Source organism: Falco punctatus (assembly GCF_963210335.1).
Source record: "Falco punctatus genome assembly, chromosome: 1".
In the NCBI taxonomy this organism is placed as follows: domain Eukaryota; kingdom Metazoa; phylum Chordata; class Aves; order Falconiformes; family Falconidae; genus Falco; species Falco punctatus.
In genome coordinates this window covers 425,581-446,975 of record NC_137580.1, presented here as the reverse complement: position 1 = coordinate 446,975, position 21,395 = coordinate 425,581, and the positions used below count along the sequence as shown (strand labels likewise).

At 41.5% G+C, this 21,395-nt stretch overlaps 2 protein-coding genes and 1 long non-coding RNA gene across 15 annotated transcripts in view; 2 read left to right on the top strand and 1 right to left on the bottom strand.

Annotated features, from left to right (window-relative positions):
* Positions 1–1,238, top strand: part of LOC308070900 — an 11,183-nt gene extending 9,945 nt beyond the window's left edge. The window contains exon 2 of the long non-coding RNA XR_013930922.1: positions 913–1,238. This is a non-coding gene — a long non-coding RNA (uncharacterized lncRNA). The remainder of the gene's footprint in view (positions 1–912) is intronic.
* Positions 1–21,395, top strand: part of LDB2 (LIM domain binding 2) — a 251,766-nt gene that overhangs the window by 218,643 nt on the left and 11,728 nt on the right. The window lies entirely within an intron of this gene.
* The window catches only part of LOC308070799 (uncharacterized protein), a 46,708-nt gene extending 25,313 nt beyond the window's left edge, over positions 1–21,395 (bottom strand). For both annotated transcript variants that reach the window (XM_080405357.1, XM_080405358.1), the window contains exon 1: positions 1,095–21,395. The gene's annotated coding sequence lies outside the window, so the exon portion shown is untranslated. The remainder of the gene's footprint in view (positions 1–1,094) is intronic.

The window sequence follows — 21,395 nt, the reverse complement described above, 5'->3', positions numbered from 1 at the left end:
AACCAGTGCGTGCTGTGAGCGATCTATTGGAACTGGGCCACAGTGCAACCGGGAGGGCACGGCTCCCTGGGCCACAAAGGAGAGTACAAAAAGGAACCAGATTGTCCCAGCTGACAGGGAGAGTGGCTGACTAAGAATGAGGACTTCGGTGCTCCGGTCCTTGCTCTTGGGATTCATCATTTTTTTATTGAAGGAGCCACTGAACGGCAGATTACAGTGAAGGTGCCAGTGACTGCTCTTCTGTGTACCCAACTGCGTACTTGAGCCATCCAGGTCTGTCACTCTTGGAGCTCAGTTGTCTGTTCAAGACTGTTGGGTTATCTCCATCCTCCAGTATTAAATAGCATCTAGTGATGTTCTTAGGTACCTGAATGCAATGTCTATATCATTAGAGCTGTCCCTGGCCTGCTTTGCTGACTCTAAAAGAATAAATTCCTGGGCACAGTTTAGGATTTGGCATGATATAGAGTCCATTGCTGGAAGGCAATTTATATGTGGTCTCCCATCCTGGTGCATGAGAAGGCTTAACATTAGGAAGGTGGGACATTCCCAGCCAGTCAGCCTCGCTGCCAGAGAACAGCACCGGCACATTTAGTTTACCAGGGTCGCTGTGGCTTCAGGGGGCTCAAAGCTCGCTGTTTTGTGAATTCTGAATTGTTTGAGTATGTGCCAAGGCTCACCCCAACCAAAGCAGGTGAAACACAGGAGCCTCAGTAGGACTTCTGTGGCTCATACTCTTGGAGTTGGATGTTTAAATGTAGGTACTTGTGGATCTTTTTTTTTTTCCCCTGATGTTGCATTTAGTGGTACGACCACAGTCGCGTACCGAGAATGAGCTTGAAGACCAGTTCTTCTATTTGTAGCCTGATACCAGTACCACAGTTTCATTTATTTTTTTTTCTGCATTAACAGAAATGCGTGCTTGTGTGTACCTATTCGTTCTGTCACAGGAAAATGCTACTGTTGTTCTCCTGCATACTGGGATCACAGTTGGTGATAACAATTTGCTCTGTCAGCTAGCAGAAGAAATGGCAGTCTCTTTTTATTCCCATCCCATATGCACTTCTAGTAGTGACAGAAACACCTTTACTTACCTTTCTGGAAGAGGCCAGCTGCCTGGAGACGGGTGTGTAATGGACAAGCATCAACGTGCCCAACTTGTTCCAGGATGTGAGGACAGCTCCTGGGTGCTGTGGAGAACTTGTAACATTTGGAAGTGTGTACCTGGGTCCACAAAATGGGACTATAATCTAAAAAAAAAAAAAAAAAAAAAAGCCACCACCTTCTCGAATACCTCTGGTCCTTGTGTGCCTGTGTAAAGTAAAACTTTACTCTTTGGTTTCTTTTGTTAGGGCTGCAAAGTCATGCAGCTAGCAAAGATTAGAGGGGTTCCTGCTTTCTGTCGCACTTTACAACAGAATTGTTAAGCGCTGAGTGTAGTGTTTTATTGTGGTGATGTATGAGACAGAAGGAACGCAGCTTGACTTTCAAACTCCAAGCAAGAGTTTGCAGTGCTAGCAATTAGGAAAAAGGTATTTGTACATGTAAACTGCAAGCCTTATCTGGAAATCACTGCGAGATAATAATCTTGGGACCTTATGACGTTATTTTACCAAGACACAAATGAAGTATAACAGCAGTTTAAGGACCTTGTTGTGCAAAACTTTGCACAAATCTAGCAATAGATCAGCTGGTCTGTTTTTAAAAGGAGGGAAGGAAGACTATTTATTTCCCCCCAAAGGAACTGCTACAAAGCTATTTTCCTTATCAGAAGAACACCTTTTTCCTGAATGTTATCTCTGACATTTGTTCTGTATAACCTAATGAGGGCAGGTGGAACACCATGGGAATGAGTTATTGTTGATTTGATATAATTTTAACTTTTGTTTCAAGCCTGCACATGGAGTTGGTATTTTGAGCCTTCATTTTGCTTATTGGTGACCTTGGGCTATTTTATAGTCAATAAGAAGGAAAAGAATAGGAAAAAAAATGTGCCTCCTTTTGCTGTTAGGCTGTTATGTGGCTCAAAGTCCTATCGAGAGACTGTGACAGAGTTTCTGTATATTTTTTTCTTCTGTGAGCAGCAGAGAGTGTTGCTTGATCTCCCCATATAAAATGGTAGGGAGCATTCATGATTTAGATTCTTTCCTGAATGTTTGATTTAGACCTCTTACGCATCTTGCAACAAACACAGGGCAGCCTGCCTGGCTGAGGGACCCTGCTGTGCCGGCAGGGTGAGCCCCCGTTGCTGAGCGGAGCTGGCACTCCGCTGGGTGCTGCCCGCCCTGCTAGCCAGACACAAGCTGACCTTTCTGCAGGAGGGAAGGTTCCGGGAATCCCTCACAAAATGGTCTTCTGACGTGGGCATGCCCACAAGACGGGCTTTCCTCTGCCAGACGTAAGGGGCTATGTAAACCTGATTACTTGCCTGGTGTCAGTGTTACTGGCACTGGGGTTTGATCCTTCAAGCGGACGCAGCGTTGTGCACGCAGTGACTCCCAGTGACCGGGAAAGAAGCTTGGCATTCTCGGCGATGCCATGCTCCTCCAGTGGCCACCCTGTTTTAATTTGCCTTCTTGGCTCTCAACACATATGAGGGAGACTTGAGGATTACAAATGATCACCATGGAAAGTAAGGATTTAACCTTATCTGTGCCCAGCTGCAGTCTCTTCCCATCCTGGCATGAACCCAGAGGTGTGTTAAACTCTGGATCAGGCAGAATACGAGGTTGTAGAGGATCAAGGCTCAGGGACTTTGACATAGTCTCTTGAATCTTAAATGGCTGAACAACCACGGCCTGTTTACATGTCCCTAATACTTTATTTGATCCTGTAATACCAGACCTTGGATGAAGGTGAATTCCCAGTGTTGCTGCTCTGCCAGGATCAGGGGTAGCTTCTATCACAACAAGAAGAAAAACTGCTTTAGCTCAGCTTGCCAGATAAATGACCATTCTTTGGAATTCCATCAGGAAAATGGTTCTTCTAAAAACCATTCTCTTCTTCACCATACCTGGCTACTGGGAAAACCAGAAGAGTCATACACAGGTAAAAAGAAATTTAAATGCAATATAGAACTAAATGTAATTTTCTCCATTGTCATCTGTCCTGGCTTCTGGCCGAAGAGATTTGGTCCCCAGCTTGTTAGGTCATCATACTTGTGCAGCCCAGCCAGAGTGGAGTAAGGGTGATCCCCAAGAGCTCTTCTGAGTCTGGACCTGAGAGCCACAAGCCTCCACAGTACCATCAGTCTCTGCTCCAGAATGACCCTTTCTGGGGACCCGAGATAATCAGCAGTAATTAGTGCTCAGTAAGATAGCTTTCCTTAAGCAAGCCAGCAAGGATCTGGCTCAGAACACAGTCCTAAAAATGCCTTTGTCTGTCACCAAGCAGAGAACCGTCTCCAGTTGCTTTCAGAAACCCACACATGGGTTGGCCATCTGTACCAGTTTTTAAGCAGCATTTGTCCCACATCACCAGATTCAGCCACACATTTCTGCCCACATTCTGCCTATTCCCTTGGTTATTTTTTGGACAGTTCTGTTCCCCCCGCTGGTTTGCTGTACAGCCACACAGATAGCTGGGCTCACACAGCAGTGGGGACTGCATGGTGCTGCCTAAGCTGCCATTACCACCTAAGAAACAGCAGCCTTAGTGTAGTGTCCATTGGATCCTGTCCCTTCCTAAAGCTTCAACACGATTTCTTCTGGCCTTCGTTTCTGGGAGAGGGGGGGAAGGGAGAGAAGGTAGCCAATTAGTACCAGCATCTCTGAAACAGGATTTTTCTTACGTAGCAGCTTATTCAGTATTGGGTGGGTCATTCAGTCACAGGTTCTACAGTTGGATAAAGCAGTCTTCTTGTTTCTCAACAAGAGATGTTTAACTCATTTCTCCACTTAGCCACAGATTGCTGAAGGGTTGGGGAAACTGTGGCCTACCTAATGAATATAAAAGTATTGCTATAATTATTCATGTTCTCCACACCCTAAACATTCACTTTGTGGTGCACATACCGTGTTGATCCCAGAACACCAAGACTAGGGTTCTTTTGCAGTCTGCCAAACCAGTTAAAAGCTTAAAAACAAGGGGTTTGAAAGAGCACATTCCTGCTAAAGCTTTGCTGGTCAGTGATGTCTGCAGACTAATTTATCCTCATGTCTTGATCAATTGACTCATGCCATAATGATCTCATACTTTTCCCATTCAATCTCAGTATTTCTAATGATTGGAAATCTCTGGCTCTGGCTGTGCTTTGTACCTTGTGTCATCTCTTAGACTTTTCTTAGCAAGAGTTTCCACCTTTTGGTGGAGCTAACTAAAGGGCTCTCCAAGCTGCCTGATTCTTCATCAGCAGCATCCGGGAAGAACAAGATAAATCAAACAACATAGGCAAGGACATAATGCAGACAATTCACAATAATAAAGTAGCTGCATTAGTCTCAAAACAGCAATTCAAAGGAGCATAGGATTAAGCAAATACTGTATATGCCAGTTCATTTGCACCATCTGCTGAACCAAGTATCAGAAGGGGAAAGGATAGTAGACACATCGGACTGTGTGTTGGAATGCATTTGGAAAAAGAAAATTGCTTCAGAAAGCTATGAAAACAAAAATCTGGGTGCTTACAAGTCTGTATGCAGGAAAGGGAAGGAAGAATGATGTCATTTCATAGACCTCAGAGATCTGATTTTTTCATTTACCATTTTTAGGAGTGGGGAAGGTTGTGAAGTTTAATATTATCTACTCTGGAGTCTAGTTCAGCCTCAGCTAGGAACTGATATTTAACTATAGGAAACACAAGTGTGGAAGTTATTATGCAGAGAATAAGCACAGCTTTTTCAAATGTGCTTCGATGCTGTGAGTGAGTACATGCCGAGTTTGGGCTTGGACACAGGCGCCAGGACACGGCCGCAGACTGTGTTTTAGATGGTTTAGACGATGCAGCTGTTGTGTCGGTCGGAGCGGGTGGTAGGCGTTTGGATCCTTTCAGCTGTTCCTTGGATCGATAACGTTACAGGATGCTTTCCTTTAAAACATGATCAAAACCTGAGAAACTCAGTTGTTCAGATACTATTGTGAAATGTGTATTATTCAAAAGATGGTATTGGATTTATGCATTGCCAAACAGGAACAGTAATATAGGAAAAAAAGATCCCAGTATCCCAGTATCTGGGAAGTTCTGGTGCATCTCTCTGAAGTGTCATGTGGCATATTAGCCTATACCAACCCATTTCAACCGCTGAAAATATGTGTTTATTTCTCTTCATCAAGACCGTTTAAATATTGGAAGTTATAGTTTTTCCAATATAACTTTTCCAATATGAATTGCTATAAGAAACGTAATTGAATTGTTGCTTATTTAATTGGTAATAATTACACTTAACTATCTGTGCCACAAAAGATAACGGCTGTGGAAATCAAAAGGCATTTGCACAGAACTTGGTGATAAATGGCTTCCTGCGTGCAATGACACAAGAGCTGCAAATACCGACCCAACTTTAAAGACCTGAAAAATTCTGGTTTGGGGGGGCGGGAAGGAAAATAATTTTGTGTTGAATAGGACAATATTCTGGAACATGATCGGAAAAATTAGAAAGATCCCTTAAAAATGCAGTAGAAAGTATTAGATTTTTAGATAGTTTAATTTTCAGTTCTTATAGTATCAGAACACCTCAAAATTACTCATAAAAGCATCATTGATCCATGGATAGGTAGTGTAAAGGGCATAAGGCATCAGCAGAGGTCCCAGTCAGACTTTGTGTATGTCATAGGCCGTTATATTTTACTGAATTACTGCCAAACTGAGCCCGGTGGCTTCCATTTCACTGAGACATAACTGGTGTTTGGCAAGAGCAGAAAGTATCCTCACAGTACCCATTTCAAATTATGGAATTATTAGTTTCCTTATTATATAGATGGTACATAGAGTAGTTCAGGGAACCGTTGGAAGGTCTTTCTGGATGCTGCAGGCTCTACCAGGAGGCTATTTTCTCAGGAAAAAAAAAGAAGAAAACACCGCAGGAATCTTAAGGTCTCAGTAACTCCTTCCCCATAAAACTGACTTCTCCTGACACTAGTGGTGATAATGAGAATTTGACGATTGTTCTGTGAGTTGTGTGATATTTTCAGTCCTGGGTGGAACACATTAAAAAGCTGTTTTGAAGACAGAGGATACATTACTGTGATCACACTAGCAGAAAAGTTCAAAATCTGTCCTTGCTCTCTAAAAGTACTGAACTGCCTGAAGAAAATTGATGCGTTAGCATAGGCAAAATTATCCAAACCGTGTGCCAGAAGTAAAATTCACATTGCCTTGCTCACGTAAGATGATGTAAATTGTAAATATATATTTTTTACATCTAAATTAAGTATAAAAAGCCAAATCATAATTGTTGTGGTCAGAGTTTCCAGAGACAGATACTGTCTTGTGAGCCTCCAGAAACATTGTGGTCACTCTGGAAATCACAACTGCACCGTCCCCAGCAGCACCAGGACCACCGCATACTGTCTGCCTGCACCAGTAATGTAGGGACAGTACTATCTGCAAGCAATCACAGATTTTGTCCTCCTGATCCAGAAATGTAGGTCTGTCCAATTTGCGTCGTTCCTCTTCACCATGGAAAAAAAATAGGACCTCCCTGTCACCAGACCTGTAGCGGTCATGACGTAGACAGTATTTGTGGTGTAAGACCCTGGCTGCAGGTCCAGTAAACCGAACGGAGCTACAGCACCGACGGGAGAACTGGCATACACAAGTCCACCCAGGTGAGCTGCTGGCATGTTCTCTCAGACAGTTTATCCCACACCACTTTGCAGTCTCCCAGACCGCATCTTGGTACTGTTCTGAGAGCAGCCCGGGTGGGGGATGGTTCCCAGTAAGAAATGCAGTTTGGGCTACCCTCCGCTGGCAGCAGGCAGAGTTGAGCTGTGTGCACACAAGCGCTGCGCTGTCACAGCCCCTGAAGGTGGGAGGATGAGCCTCACCCTTTTTATTTGGGAGCATAATATGCCCGTAAGTCTGTGGCTCCATACCCATCAATAATGGATCCGTGTGCGCTGGATCACCAAGCCATATAAACTTAGCCTGGATCAGACGGGAGCAAAATTAATTTCTGTTATATGAACAGAGCATCTGTTGTGGAGTTTAGACTGACTTTATTCTTTCGTGCTGGGCAATACCTGATCCGGTGCTGGAATGGAACAGGCAGATGATTCCTTGTATGGCATGAAGTGTGCTGATACAAAAGTAATCTGTCAAATATGTTTTGTAAAAATTTGAACTGGTCAAATTCATTTCTACAAGTACAGCTGTCTGCATCGCTGGTACCCAGGAGCTTTAACACCAGGGCTGCTGTGCTGCTGAAGCACAACCTTAGTCGCACAGTTAATGGCATTGAGAGCAGTGCTGCAGTGCAGTTGGTAGCACCGATACACGCACAGACCTTTTTCAATATTGCTATTATTGAAAACTTCAAATGAATGGATGCATTTGAAAGACTTCCCAGAAAATACGTTTCGTTTTCAGCTGGCAGCCTGGTTATTCATCTAAGTAGTCTGCGGATTAAGTAATTTGACAACCACTGAAAGGTTTCTTTTTGTGAAACAATTGTGTGTTATTGCTCTCTCCTTTTTCTATTTCACCTGTACAACTAACCCAGAAATTCAACACAGACATATCAAGACACACACCGCGACCAGATGGCAGCCACACCGAGTAGCCTGTGATGTTGCTGGTGCATCTCAGGAATTACTACTGCAGGACGGGCTTGTCGAAGGCTGGGGAGGGAAAAACAGAAGTAGGGGAAGGGTTAAGAAGGTTGTTTTTTCCTATTTGCTTTTTAGCTCACTTCTTTACATACATGGGGAAAGAGAGAGCATGCGTCTTAGTCATTTCATGTCACAGAAGATTAGTGCAAGGGAGGCCAAGTTAAGGTACAGCATCACGTGTTCTAAGGCAGTTGAATGATCTGGTATCTAATTCATTGGGATACCAGGCAGATTGGGCAGTCTGATCTTAGTAAGTGCACAGTGACTGTCGGTTTGGTTGGTACTTCTCCATCTTTCTGTCTATCCTATGCTGCATTGCGGGGTGGGTGGGAAGAGGCTGGACTGTCCCCATTTGGCTACAGCCACTGTGTCGTGGCACGTTTCCCTCTCAGGGGGCCGTTAGGTGTTCCCTGAGCGCTACCTCCGCAGCACCGACAGAGCACTGAGCGCTTGTGTGAGCGGGTGGTGTGAGGTGGTGCCATCACCATACGTGATGCCCTCATGGCGCTGCAAGATGCAGCTGTTCTGGGAAGCAGGGGCCACTCGTGCCAGTGAGCCATACCTCCACCTGACCACCACATCCACCCACCTTAAATCCCATCTCTGTTTCTTGTATAGATCCTGACAGAACAGCCTGAGTGCACTGTGTACACTCAGAGGAAAAGTATTGATTTTGCTGTACCTGAATAGAATTCTTAACAGAAAAACAAACCTAATGTTGGTGTTTTCATTTTATTTTCTTTTGACTTTCGTGTGTGGGTTTCTGTACGCACCGTATAGTATTTGATCCCATGTGAAGTACAGAGTTAGAGCTGGATTTTTAAGATGAGCGCAACCCAGGCTCTGAGCTGTGCAGGCACAATTTCAGAACCAGTAAAGGATTTTGCCCGTGTCTTATTACCTGTATTTAATTGAAGTGCAAGGTAAAAATTTCCTTCTGACCTACAAATCAGAGATCAGATGGGCAGTTATTGCATTTTTCTGGGACAATTATCAGGAACTGTACCCTACTACATCAGCATTACCAAAAAGATTCAGGGTGTAGCTCATCCGCAGTTCACTGGACCAAGGGACAACTAGCCTGATCCAAAGTGTATCCTTATTTATTTCGAGGATGTTGCTGTGAATTAAGTTTATTAAAACATTATGTTAATAATAGGTATAGTATACATAAGTTGTGTTACTAATTATATTGTTATGAAAACAGTTTAAGTGTTATTAACACACGCACTATCAATACTTAAAAGCATTGTTGCCTGATGGTGATAATACAGCTTCACTAGTGGATGATCTATGACTGCAAGCATTAAATACTCAATGCTTTAAAATCATTAATCCCTACTTTCTTCGAATACGTTTAATTAAAAAGTTCCATTTTGCAGTAATTGCTGTTTTTATATAACCCCGAAATGGAATTTTATTGAGGCACAAGGTCTTTTATATAAACATCCATCTGTCCACAGAGTAACAGTGCTGGGACAAGTTTTGTGGATTGGGCGAGAAATGGAGAGATTACAGAAGACTTTGTGTCCCTGTAAGAACTGTGAACTTTTGTCCTCTGTGTAACAGCTCTGGAGGATTTTTGCTTTCATAATTTCAGTACTAAACAAGGGAATTGCAGAGTCAATAGGAGAGAAAATCAAGAAACAATGGGTTTAATGTCTAGTGGAGTTGCTTTATTAGTTTGTAAAGAAAAGCTCCTTCCTTATTCCTTTTTTTCCTGTGTCAGGCTCTGCGCTGCAAAGTATCATCTGCTTCTGATATTGTTCCTTTCTACTTGAACACAGAATTAAGCAAAACTCCATTGCATATATAAAAATACATACATATATATCTATGCTTCAGGCTGAGAGATGTCACTAATAAAACAGAAAATACGTTGGCATTAATAAGGCTGGCATTCAAAAAGTATGAAATAAATGCATGGAAGTTTGTCAGCTTATTAATCATTCCATTATAAGTGGTGTTTTTACTTTCATTGCTCTAACATCTAACCACAGTTCATTGGCTAAAGGCCAAGCTAGCTTTTGCATTGGCACATTACCATGCGGTGTAGTCCTGTACTTCTCTTCCATTTATTAATGCTGCAGACTTCCTACAATTCAGGCTAAAAATAGAACTGGTTATGTGAAAAACACTGCATTTGTGCTTGAGCTGCAGTATAGAAACAAGAGGATTTTATATGGGCAAGGGAAGAGATTCATGACACAGAAGAGCTAGCTGCTTATACTCTGGAAAAAGCTTTCTTTTTGCATGGTTGTAAATAAGATTAGAGTTGCTATGTACACGTTAGTCTGAAGGATGAATCATAGTTGTGGTATTGCCTCAGTATGTATGAATCTTCGTGTGTATCTATTGTATGAAAGCAAGCTGATTTCTCATACATGGAAACCTGAAAAGAGTACAATTCACACAAACATGAATTTGTGAAAACAAAGGCAAAGGTAATGTTTTGTTTTTCGCTATAAAGAGTGTCTTCATCTGTGGCACTTATTTTGAAGTGTCCTGAAAAATTATACATTAAACTAAAACTTCTGCTGCACCACTAAATTTTTAGACTTGTGTTTTGGTCAGGCATAGCCTCTCCTACCGTTCTGCCTTGGGCATCTTTAAGGCAGCATTTGCTGTCTGCAGACCACTTCACCATGAAAACATTCCTAAACTTATTTCCAAGTTGTAATGCAGCTGCACACTAAAAACTGTCAGAATTCAAATGCAGTCCCTACACTCTTGATCTCTTTTATAATGCTGTGATTTGTTTTGGATCAGCAGTAGTTTGAACAAGACAAACAACATACCGGATTCCATCTGAACCTAAGGGAGCTGCCAGGGACACAGGTGAAGAGTGATAGTGGATGCATTTCATAGTCAAAATGAAAAGCGGCAAAACCGATAAGGTCTCATTGTTGCACAAATAGAAAAAGCTAACAGTTTGCATATCAGAAATATCAGGTGTTAGGATTTGACTCAGAATTGCTGAATAGCAGCTTGTTTGCCTTTGGAGAAATAGAGAGGAAGGAAATGTCATGCAGCAACATCACACGTGATAGTGATGGGAGATGGCAAACAGGGAAATAGACCTTTCCGATGCTGCTTCCTAAAGATACTGTTCGGACTGGCTGCGATGGTGGATTATTAAGGAATTCTGATTATTAAATATCTGCACTTGGCAAAGAATGAGAGAGGAGCTCACTTCTTTTGAAGTGCACAACAGTCTCCAAAGTCACCCTTCTTTTGTTCTTAACTCAGTACTGCATAAGAAATAAAATCGGTGATTGTGTTAGGAGCACAGGCAATAATCATGAAATGAGAATAAATTGTAAGCTGTATGATTTTTTGAACTATCTAGAGAAAATGAAATTAAGAAGGCTTTCAAATGTCATGTGCTTTGCACCAGGCCACTGAAACACAGTGAGCTAAAATAGCAGCTATTGTGTTTTATAATATTCACAACCTATAATTGGATGTAAAAAAGGAGTGATTAGTTCACAGGACAAGGCTCAAGTAAAAATTATTTAGTCCAAAGTGCCTAGTTCCTCCTCTTAATTACTACAGACCACCCTTCACCCTCACATAGTGGTGGAATTCCATCCAACTCCAGTATAGGCTGAAATCAATGAATCTGTTCAGATTTACATTAAAATTTAATTTCGTCCTGACAAGCCCTCTGAAATTGATACTCAGCGCAATACCAGGCGCAGTATAAAGGATCATATCGTGCAGTCAACATGATGCACTCTGCAATATAATTTAACACTGATGTTAAATTAAATTACAAAGATAAATCTTACGGTCTCTCTTAAAATCATTTAAGAGCTTAATTCTGATCTGAGATGTGTAAGACACAAATCTTGTCTATTGACCATTGAATATACAGATAGTTGTGAGAGAAGAATCCCACAATATGATGGGCTGTACAAGACTTGGTTGTGATACAGGCTTGTGATTTGATGTATTGATCCTTTTTTGCAGTTAGGATCTCTCCTCAAGGAGAAGGCTCCAGCAGGTTGACCTCATTGCAGAAAACACCAAACAATCTATATACTTTGGATGAGGTCAAATTGCATCAGGAGGTCCATAAGGAAGAGTCAGATGATGAATTATTCAGATTCTGGGTTTTCACAGCCTCCAGAACTAAGCCCATCAGGAGGAAGATGAGACTTTGCCTGCAAGTTCTTCTGTTTTCATTAGCTGGAAATACATACAGCAACTGGGTGCAGTTTGGCTCTGCCACTGGGATTCCAGGAATACATACTTGTGTTACTGAAACCAGCTGCCCTTGCTTTGCCTGATTTGTTATCGGGAAAAAGGAAAGGAACGAGATAACCCTCACTGTTCACTTTGGTGTAGGAAGTAGGAAGAGCCATGAGCCCAGCTGGTGCAAACAGTATTAAAAGCTCATAAGACTTGTGTGATGCTGTTGAAGGAAGGGTTTTTTCAAAACATCTCCCCATTGTACAGAGGGTGAATAGGAAAAAGAGCATTTACTGAAAGGACATTCTTTTAATGGCTGGGTAATGAGAGGAAGAGCGAATAATTTAAAGTTGCAAAGTTCTTGCGAAGAGTCCAAAAGATATAAATCTATTCAAAAGCCAGTGTTCAAACTTCAAAGAGAGAAGCAAAAATACAAACTGTAGAGCTCCTTTCTAAACCCATAATACAGATCTAAATAGAAAGATTAAGCAAAATCACAAGGAAAGTAGGAAGAGCTACTTTTTCAAAAATTCTGAGGGGAGAGGGTTATCAAATGCTTACAGCTGTGACTTGGAGGCCTAAAACATTGTTTTGATGCTTAAGAGTATTGTGAAACAGAATTAATTCCAGTACACACTGTAATGATGACTGTACTGCCAGAGTGGTAACTAAATATGGCAGGTGTCAAACTCCTCTCCAAAAATACAACTCCAGCATGAGCGCTTCCCCTCAGATGGGGAAAGGAGACCACAGCTGTCCAGTTCAGCATCCATTACATGGCATCTCAAAGGTGCTTCACACCATTCATTACGTATAAACTGAAGATGTCACTTAAGCCTGTTCATGTCCAGTGTAAGAAACCCTTAGTTTGATACAATATGGATGCTAAGGAGGCCCTCAAATGAGGTTCTCCTCAGGGAAGAGTGTGCTCAGCTGTCTGCAAAGCACTTCAGCAGTAGCTCAGCAAGAACAAGAATGTTCACAAGAATGCTTTTCTGGTTACGGAAACGTTGCGCCCAAAGCCCTTTCACCAGCATGGGCACACTGCAGGGAGTGAGTACCCTGAACTCCTGGCTGGGATGCAGGGAAGGAGGAAGAAGCTTTTGCAGTTGTAAGGGAGGTTGGGGTTCTTGCTGACCAGGTGCACAGTTTTGATGCTGGCACTGATGCCACCACGCAAAAGGGCAGTATTAATGGCCACGAGAGCTAGCAAAGTTTCCATAACCACCCGAATTGCTTCAGAGTGCCTGGAGGAGAGGGCTTGGTGGAAGCTGTTAGCTAGCTGATACGTTAAAAAAATATATAGGGAAGGAGAAAGAGAAAGAAATTAAATTGGGGTCCAGCACACTAATGAGAATTAGCTGCAGTGCTGGTGATAATTGTGCTGTGTTACGAACTGTTTCTGTTTCCTACCCACTCAGAGTATTTGCCTTGAAAACAAAATATTTTTTTTTAAGCTTAGCCTTACCTGAAATGAATGCTGCTTCTTTCTGTTCTTACTGTTGCTGGGAATTGAAATGGCTGCAGATACAGAGAAGTGTAAAAACATGATGAGCTATGTAGCTTGGGAGCAATTGAGCAGCTGAATACTGCATTATTGAGAAATCATTTGCTACCTCTGGGTGTTAGTGAGAAACTGGAGAGTCCTAGACTGGCATTCAGGGCAGAGCATAGGATGAATAAACATTACTGAGTGCTGAGTATTTACTCGTGAATCCAGCATGGAGCTTCAGTAGTTGCATGTCTTCCCACTGCATCTTGCAGGGTTAGCAACACACAGGAAAGAAAGAGTGAAATCCAGGAGCCTTGTGGCAGATTTGATCTTATATTGTTTCTTAAATAACCAAATTATCAATGAAATGAATGACATTTTGCTTAATATGTGGCAGGCAATCTGCATAGCAAAACAGCCATATCTTCAAGTGACAACACGTGAGAACCATTTAAATATATATCAGTGGTCCTCAAGGGACTTGTAGATAGCTACATGAAATCGTTGTTTTCATGTGCATACCTTACTGTTGCCAAATTACTCCTGGCTTAGTATTTTCCCTCTTATCTAGTTGAGATAGGAATCTTTTCAGAATGAGGGGCTCAGTAGTTTGTAAAATATCTGTGTATAAGTCTGACATTGTATAAATAATAAATAATAAGCTGTAGATGCTAATGATCATTAATATTGCAAGTGTTAAGCTGGGAATTGTCATTTCTAGCTTCTTAGGTGAATGCAAGTATAAATATTTCTTGACTCAGCATGGCGAGTAGTCACAAAACATGGAACCTTCTCCAGTGCAGACCGATGGCTGTTAAGTACATCCCAGACCCAGTAAATTTCACGTTATGGAATTTGTCCCAGAATCTGCTCTTGCTGTGGTATTGTGCTGCAGAAACTCATCCTGCATTTTTTAAAGCTAACACAAAATATTCACTCCATATGGTTTTGGAGACATACTTAAAATATGAGCCAAGTTCAAGCTGATGCAGAACTGTCTTGCTGAGCCCTGAACTAGTCTAAAACAACTTCTGGGAGAGGCACGACTCCATTTATCTCAATGAGCTTTTAAGTCAAAGCCTAAAGAAAGAATTTTAATAACCTTTTTTTAAACCTTTTCATTACTGTCTGTTTAAATCAAATTTATTTAATTTAGGAGTAAATACAGTAAATGTGCCTATACCATATTTCCAGGCAGTTTCCCACCTCCTTGATACCAAAAGCTCATCTTGTTCCCTATCTATGTAACAAAACCAAGGACTTCAGTCTGCTTATACACTGCCAATTTAAAAATCTTTGGCACAGAAGGAGTTGGAAATACAGAGAGAACAATAGTCACAGTAAACAAGTCAGGGATTACTCTGTGGTATTGGGCTACTTAAGCTATTGGGGTTAAGAGCTGCCTTTTCATATTCTGTCCCAAAGATCATCTAAGGTTTCATTAAAATAAATGATCCTGTGAAGACGGGATTTTGAACAGTCAAGTTAAAATAACTACTTTTATAATTAAAATCAAAGTGGCTACTGAATTTGCTGCTTGCTACACTAAGTACTGCAAAATTTCAAAACTGATCATTTATTTATTCCATGTATGTCATCACATGGGGTGTACAATGAACTTGTCTTATTAGTGTCCACATCTCAGCAGGAGTGTACAGTGGCTCTTCAAAAAGTGAAAGCAGGTAGCAAGAGTAGTATGTTCAGTGATGGGAATCTCAAAGCCCATTCTTCTGACTTAAAGTTTATCATGCAGGGAAAGAGCGTGGATATAGTTGATCCACTGAAATGCACTGATGGAGGAGACTTGTACTTGACTTGACATACTGGGCAACAGTTTAGACCAAAGCAAAAGCAATGCCCTCCAGAAAAACAAGTGTGCAAAAAAAAACCCAAAAAACCAAACCTCAATTCTTTTGGTTCGTAAAAAACCCAAAACATTTCTCATTTATATCTCCACAGTTTTAATGGAAAACAGAGATTTTTTAACATGAAAATGTTCTGTATTCATATGTGATTCCTAAAAAAACGCAAGCTATTTTGAGCAGTGAATTGCAAGCCGGCCAGTGAAAGAAGCAGCAATGTGTTCCTTGGAAATTTTCATTCCTCCCTCTGTTCTGCAGAGGAATGATACTTACACTAATTTTGAAAAACAAGCATAAGCAGAGAAAACTAAACTCAGCTATAAGCCTTCCCTATTTGTAATTTCAAAGCCTGAGCCATACTGAGGACTGCAGCACAGCATTGCTGTTTCAGTGCCATGCTGCTGGGAGTGCAGGGCTTTGACACAACTCCTGGAAGTCAGACTTTCAGGTGTAGCTCTTTCACAGAGGTTGAGAAAATATCCTTAATGTGTCCCCTTCCTCACTGCAGGCGTATCAGTAACGTAGCATGGACCTGTGGAAATACAGGTCTGTGGATATCCATGAAACAGGGTGCAGAGACATTTCAGCTCTGCTCAGCAATCCTGCCCCACTGAAGTCAAAGGGACTTTTCCCAGGGAAATGCATCGGGGATGGAATTTCACCGGCAGCGTTAACTGGAGCCGTTCTCTCTAGAGCACGTACAGGGTATGCAGAGGGAAGACTGCATTTCAGCATAGGAATAAAACGTCATTGTGTTCAGATTTGTTAGTTAATAACTCAGAATCTTTTGGAGGATAAAGAATGAGCTCTAAAAGAAAGCACTGAACCCCTTCAAGGCTGCACACTGTATTCCAGGTATACCTTCACTGTCAACATCCTACCTGAACACAAGACAGTGATTAATACTCCCGTTCAAATGGGTTTTTGTCAATTTTAGGAAGGGTTATAAATCTCTGTGAGCTCTGACTATGTAACAATTCCTATAGTTTTCAAGTGATTAATACAGGCATTCAACTAGGAAAAGTTTCAAGCATCTAAAGAGTTAAAACTAAATTTCAGTAAAACTTCAGAAAACACCCATAGCTGTCAGGTTCCTTGCTGGTTTCATTCAGAAAAACTGATTGTTACATTAAACGTTAACATTTTGAAGTGTCATCTACATGAAAATTTTGGCTAATTCCATTTTTTAAATTGTGGTTAGTGAAACTTTCGCTTATACAGAAAAAACTGGTAACCAATGGAAGGTACAGTTCTCATAACTCGCTTCTTTTGGTAGACCTGGTGACTCATCGGCTGGCCAGCACTTACTGACCAGATGCATTTCCTACTTTAAAGAAACTGGCTCGGTGATTATGTCGGTCTCACCACCTAAGTATTGCAAGACTTGAGTCCCACTGAATTCTCTTTAAAAAGCAAAAGGCACTGAAAAACCGAAAGGCTGCAGTTCTTTTGTGCTTCTGGCATGTAGGCAGGGGATGCCTGTTAGCTGGGCTAGCTCTGCCACCTGCAGCTCGGAGCTGGCAGGACCATCTTCACCAGCAGCCTAACAAACCTTTGCTACTGGAAATGTAAAAACTGGCATGGAGACAAGGGGTTTCGCTGAAGAGGGCAATTGCTAATTAAATTAGCAATAGAATACATAATCTTATGGTATGCAAAAGTAAGGTAAAAGAGAGCTTTCACATTGGTCTTTCTGCTAATCTTCACTCACCAGAATGAGCACCTATTGTCAGAATAGAATAGAGACCTGGCATTAGAACAAAAATCATAAGGCTGAAGCCATTCTCGGTGTGACTGGAGTGATCTCAAGAACCGAACTTGACCACTTACCTATAAAGGTCAATTTTGGCTCTGCTGATAACTGAAGCGTTACAGAAAATTACGTATAGATCCACATTCTCAGAACCCTCTAACTTCTGTCTGCAGTACCTCCAGTATCTCCTCATATAACTCCTTTCTTGAGACACGCTCTTTTTTGAGACCTGTAAATGCTAGTCTTCCCCTCTAAGAAAAAAAAAAAAAAAAAGTCAATAAAAAAACAAATCAAGTCCTTCCAGATGTGTTTTGCTAACACAAAAACCCATGTGCTTTATTATGTTCCCTACTTTCACTTCCCAGAGCCACAAGGGTATATAAGCTTACCATTTTCTCAAGTTGGATACAAGCCCTGTAATTGACGAAATGTCCATAGGATCCATGTGGAACCCTAGGGCAATCACTGACCTCTGTACAGCACCAAAATGTGTGCTCGTGTCCCAGAGTGCGCTAGGCACCCATAGGTGCTCCTCATGCCAACAGCTTCTCTCACTGACACACCGTGTTCATCTCTCGTGTGGGATCCAACCCACAGCCATGGTTCAGCAGTACTGGTCAGACATCACTGCCATGAGTTGAAGTGAGAAAAGATGATTGGAAACTAATTTTAATAATATTGGGTTACAATGCATCATGTGGAGTTCTTTCAGTAGGTTTTAGTACTGCAGAGGGAAAGTACATAAGCTATGATGATACACGTTCTTTCACATTTGTTTTAAAAGCTAAAAGAAGCATAATTTTTTTCTTTTAACTTTGGGGTTTGTTCACTGCCCACACACTTAAGACACCATCTAGTGTCTGACAAATCCATATGAAGTGTTGTGTTCTTCTGGGACAGCAAGAGCAATCAGAGGGACGAGATCCAGGGCATTTTGGCTGGCGCTGGACACCTACAGGAGGGCAAATGAATCCCACATTTTGTGTTGTCTAAACTCAGAGCTTGGAAATATCTGTGTCTTTTTAAGCATTGCCATTAAAGCTTCTGGGTTCCTTAGTCGTGTGGAAATCAGTTCTGTGATCATACATCATCACTGCGCTAAAGCCTTTAATTCTTTAAGATATTTTCCTGGGTGACTGATTCTGAGCTGTGCAGAAAATGCTTGTAGAAGAGATTGGTTTTGTTGGCGTTGCAAATGTTGTTCTAGTACTGTAGTAAAGACTTGTGCCTTCTGATAGTATCCAATGCTTGAAACAATGTTAAAATAGATGTTTTGAAAGGGAATCTCACGGGGCAAGATTAGGTGATCTTTCGGGAATAGGCAGTCTAAGAAGCCTCAGGCTTCTTCTATATGCCAATGAATGTCGGACTGTGTAAAACGTTTAGTTAGCTTTGTTTAAAGAAGTCACTTTGTAAAATGATGCAGTCAAACCAACCTGCCATTTACCTTGCTCGCTAGCCGTTAAAGGTGGCAGGTGGTTTTGGCCAACCTAATTCTCAAATGCATCTTGTCCCCACATTTTAAATCTAGCTTTTTGCAAAATCCAAGCTACTGATTGTCACTGGCAGGTTCCTCAGACTTAAGATAATTGGACCATGATCTTTTCCTTTTTCAGGGATTTGATTTTGAGTCACTTTAGATTTCAAGTAGGTCTCAAAGGTCGCAGAAAAGGCTGTGAGATTTGATATCAATCATTGTTAATTCAGTTCAGTTTACATTTGTGCCCAATTCACATGAGCCAGACGCACTTAAAATGGACTTGTCACTAGAGAGTGCGATGCCCTCCTATTACACAGGCATCCAAAGCTGACCTTCCGATTTCCAGACTTTAGAGGGGGGAACTGGTTGTGAGTTCCCGCAAACCAGAAGAGGAATTCACGAGTCCATGCAGCTCCCAAATATCCAGAAGATGAGATCGTCCCGTGTCCTAGTGTAGGGGCCGTTTTGGCCGTAGCGCTTGTCGCTTTGCATCCATGCGTGTGGGATCAGTCGGGCATTGCTCCATTTTGGGTCCGTATCCCATTTTAGCCTTGTGTGAGAAGTGAGAGAGATTCTAGACAGGATTGGCAGTCAGGATATCTACAGGCAGCAGGGACTGCGTAGTTCTCCTCGGCGTGCATCACAGTTAGAGCACAATGGGAAACATCTTTGCCAGATGATAAAGAAGAAACATTCTCTTTGTTGCCAACAATAAATATATATGGAGAAGCAAATGTGTCATGAATAAAGTGTCCCTAAGGAAATCTTGGAAAACCCTACATGTGTATTTACATACTTCTAGTCCCAGCAGCAGCAGAGCTATGTGAGTGTAGTGCTCTGCCCAGGCTAACTAGTTTGTTAAGAATTACCACAGCTATCTTTTTCGTGCTAGTTACTATCTGCTCATAATGAGACAATTTAGGCAGCCCTGCCAGAAACCCTGCCTTTTGAGAACCAAAGCAATGGTGTCCATTATGATCATGAATCTCTCCCTCTCTCAAACACACAAAACCTGAGCAAGTGCCTGCAGGCTTCAGAATAAATTGGATAAGAGCTCAAAATGCAACACCTCTTTCACAGCATAAACTGGATCCTGCACATACTTTAGGACCTGATGCTCTTAATTTTTGGTAGAATACTGAACCGGAGGAAGATCTGAGCCCAAAGTGCACAATCTGATAGCAGCTCTCTGTCTATTAGGTTACCTTGCAGATATTTATCTACAAAAATATATGTAAAAAGCCTACTTAAGGAAAAAGTCAATGAGGCAACTGCAGATTCAATTTTTGCAGTTGGAAAAAAATAATTCCTCACACTGAAGCTCTTCATTCTCCCTGCTGCTTTATGTTATCTCTGTTTTAACTGCCGTTAATGAAAGGCTCATCTAAAGGCAGTGCCAGTACACAATAATATTTAAATGCTGAATTAATCTCTTAGCCCTCATGGCAGCTCCCTTTCAGCTATTTTCCCTGCATACTTTGCATCTCCATTTATATGAATGAGAGTGGGGTGCGCATGGGGAGAATGGAGCAAACATTGATCGGCTCTGCAGCCCAGGGAGAAGAATTTGCCTCATGTCTTATATATTTGTAACAGCATGAAAGGAGAACGTCATCCGCTGAAGTAAATCGACAATGCTCCTTCAGCAAGGCTTGCTAGAATTAGTAAATAACTCAAAACAAGACTCAGCTTAAGTTATACCTTTCTGCAGCTGCCATTCTAACTTCTAGTAATTTGACCAACTCGGTGCCTTACTTCTGTTGGTAAAAATAGCCAAACCTTCCTCTGCTTCTAAATGCAGTTCTGCTTTGAAAAGTGGCTAAGGATGGCATGCAGGCTCCATGCTTGTTCTGTGTCAATGATTTCCTTATCAAATGTTCTTGTTGGCAAGCAGGGAACCTTTTCCTCCTGTGTGCCAGCCATGCAAATTTCAGTTGGAACCTAGAGGGTCAGCCTGGATTTTTTTCTTCTCATGTAGGATGACCAAAAAGCAAGGATTCTGCAAGCAAGAGTAAACCCTCAATTACATGTGTGCAATTCTGCAGTCTTCTGTGGCGTTGTGTAAGGTTTAACTGACTGGAAACAATTCTGTGGTGATGAACAGGAGGGAATAGAAACCAGCTCACTCTCTTCTTTATGCTAGATCTACGGTGCTAACAGGAGCAAAAAGCAGTGAACAGTGATTTTAATTATTAAGTGAACAGATAGAAAATATATAAGACTCTGTTTGAAAAAGGTGTTTGCTTGAAATTCCATATTTTCAGAAATCTCCAGCTTTGACATCATAAAGCATTCAAGCTGACAAGGAAAATAAAATACTCCTCTTTTTTTCCCCAGGCATCTCATTCATGTGATGGGAGGAAAATGTATAGTCATCATAACTAGAAAGGAACACAATTATTTTAATTGTTTTGCATACAATAGCAAGGTAAAAGATCGTTTATGAGAAGTCTTCATTGTGGAGTGCAGAAGGTCAGAAGATCATTGTGTGTACATTTTGTTGTGTGGGAATGATAACCCACTATGGGAATTTTATTATTTATTAATTCACCTTTGCAACTTTGGCAATCAAGCATGAACATTTTCTACTCTTCTGAAATCTCTGTAGTCTGGAAGACCAGAGTTGAAGTTTTTCTGATTTTTTTTTAATACTTAAGATGGCAAATAGTGAGCAAAAGTTTTCTCAGTTCAGAGTTTTGATCTTGCAATCCCAGTGCAGATTAAACTGAGCTGTACAAGGCATACTCCCTTAGCAACGGTAAAAAAGAAGCCAAGAATATACTTTCCAGCTATGTAAATACTGATCAACTGAGTCTTTGCTTGGATGAAATCATTCTATTCTTTTTC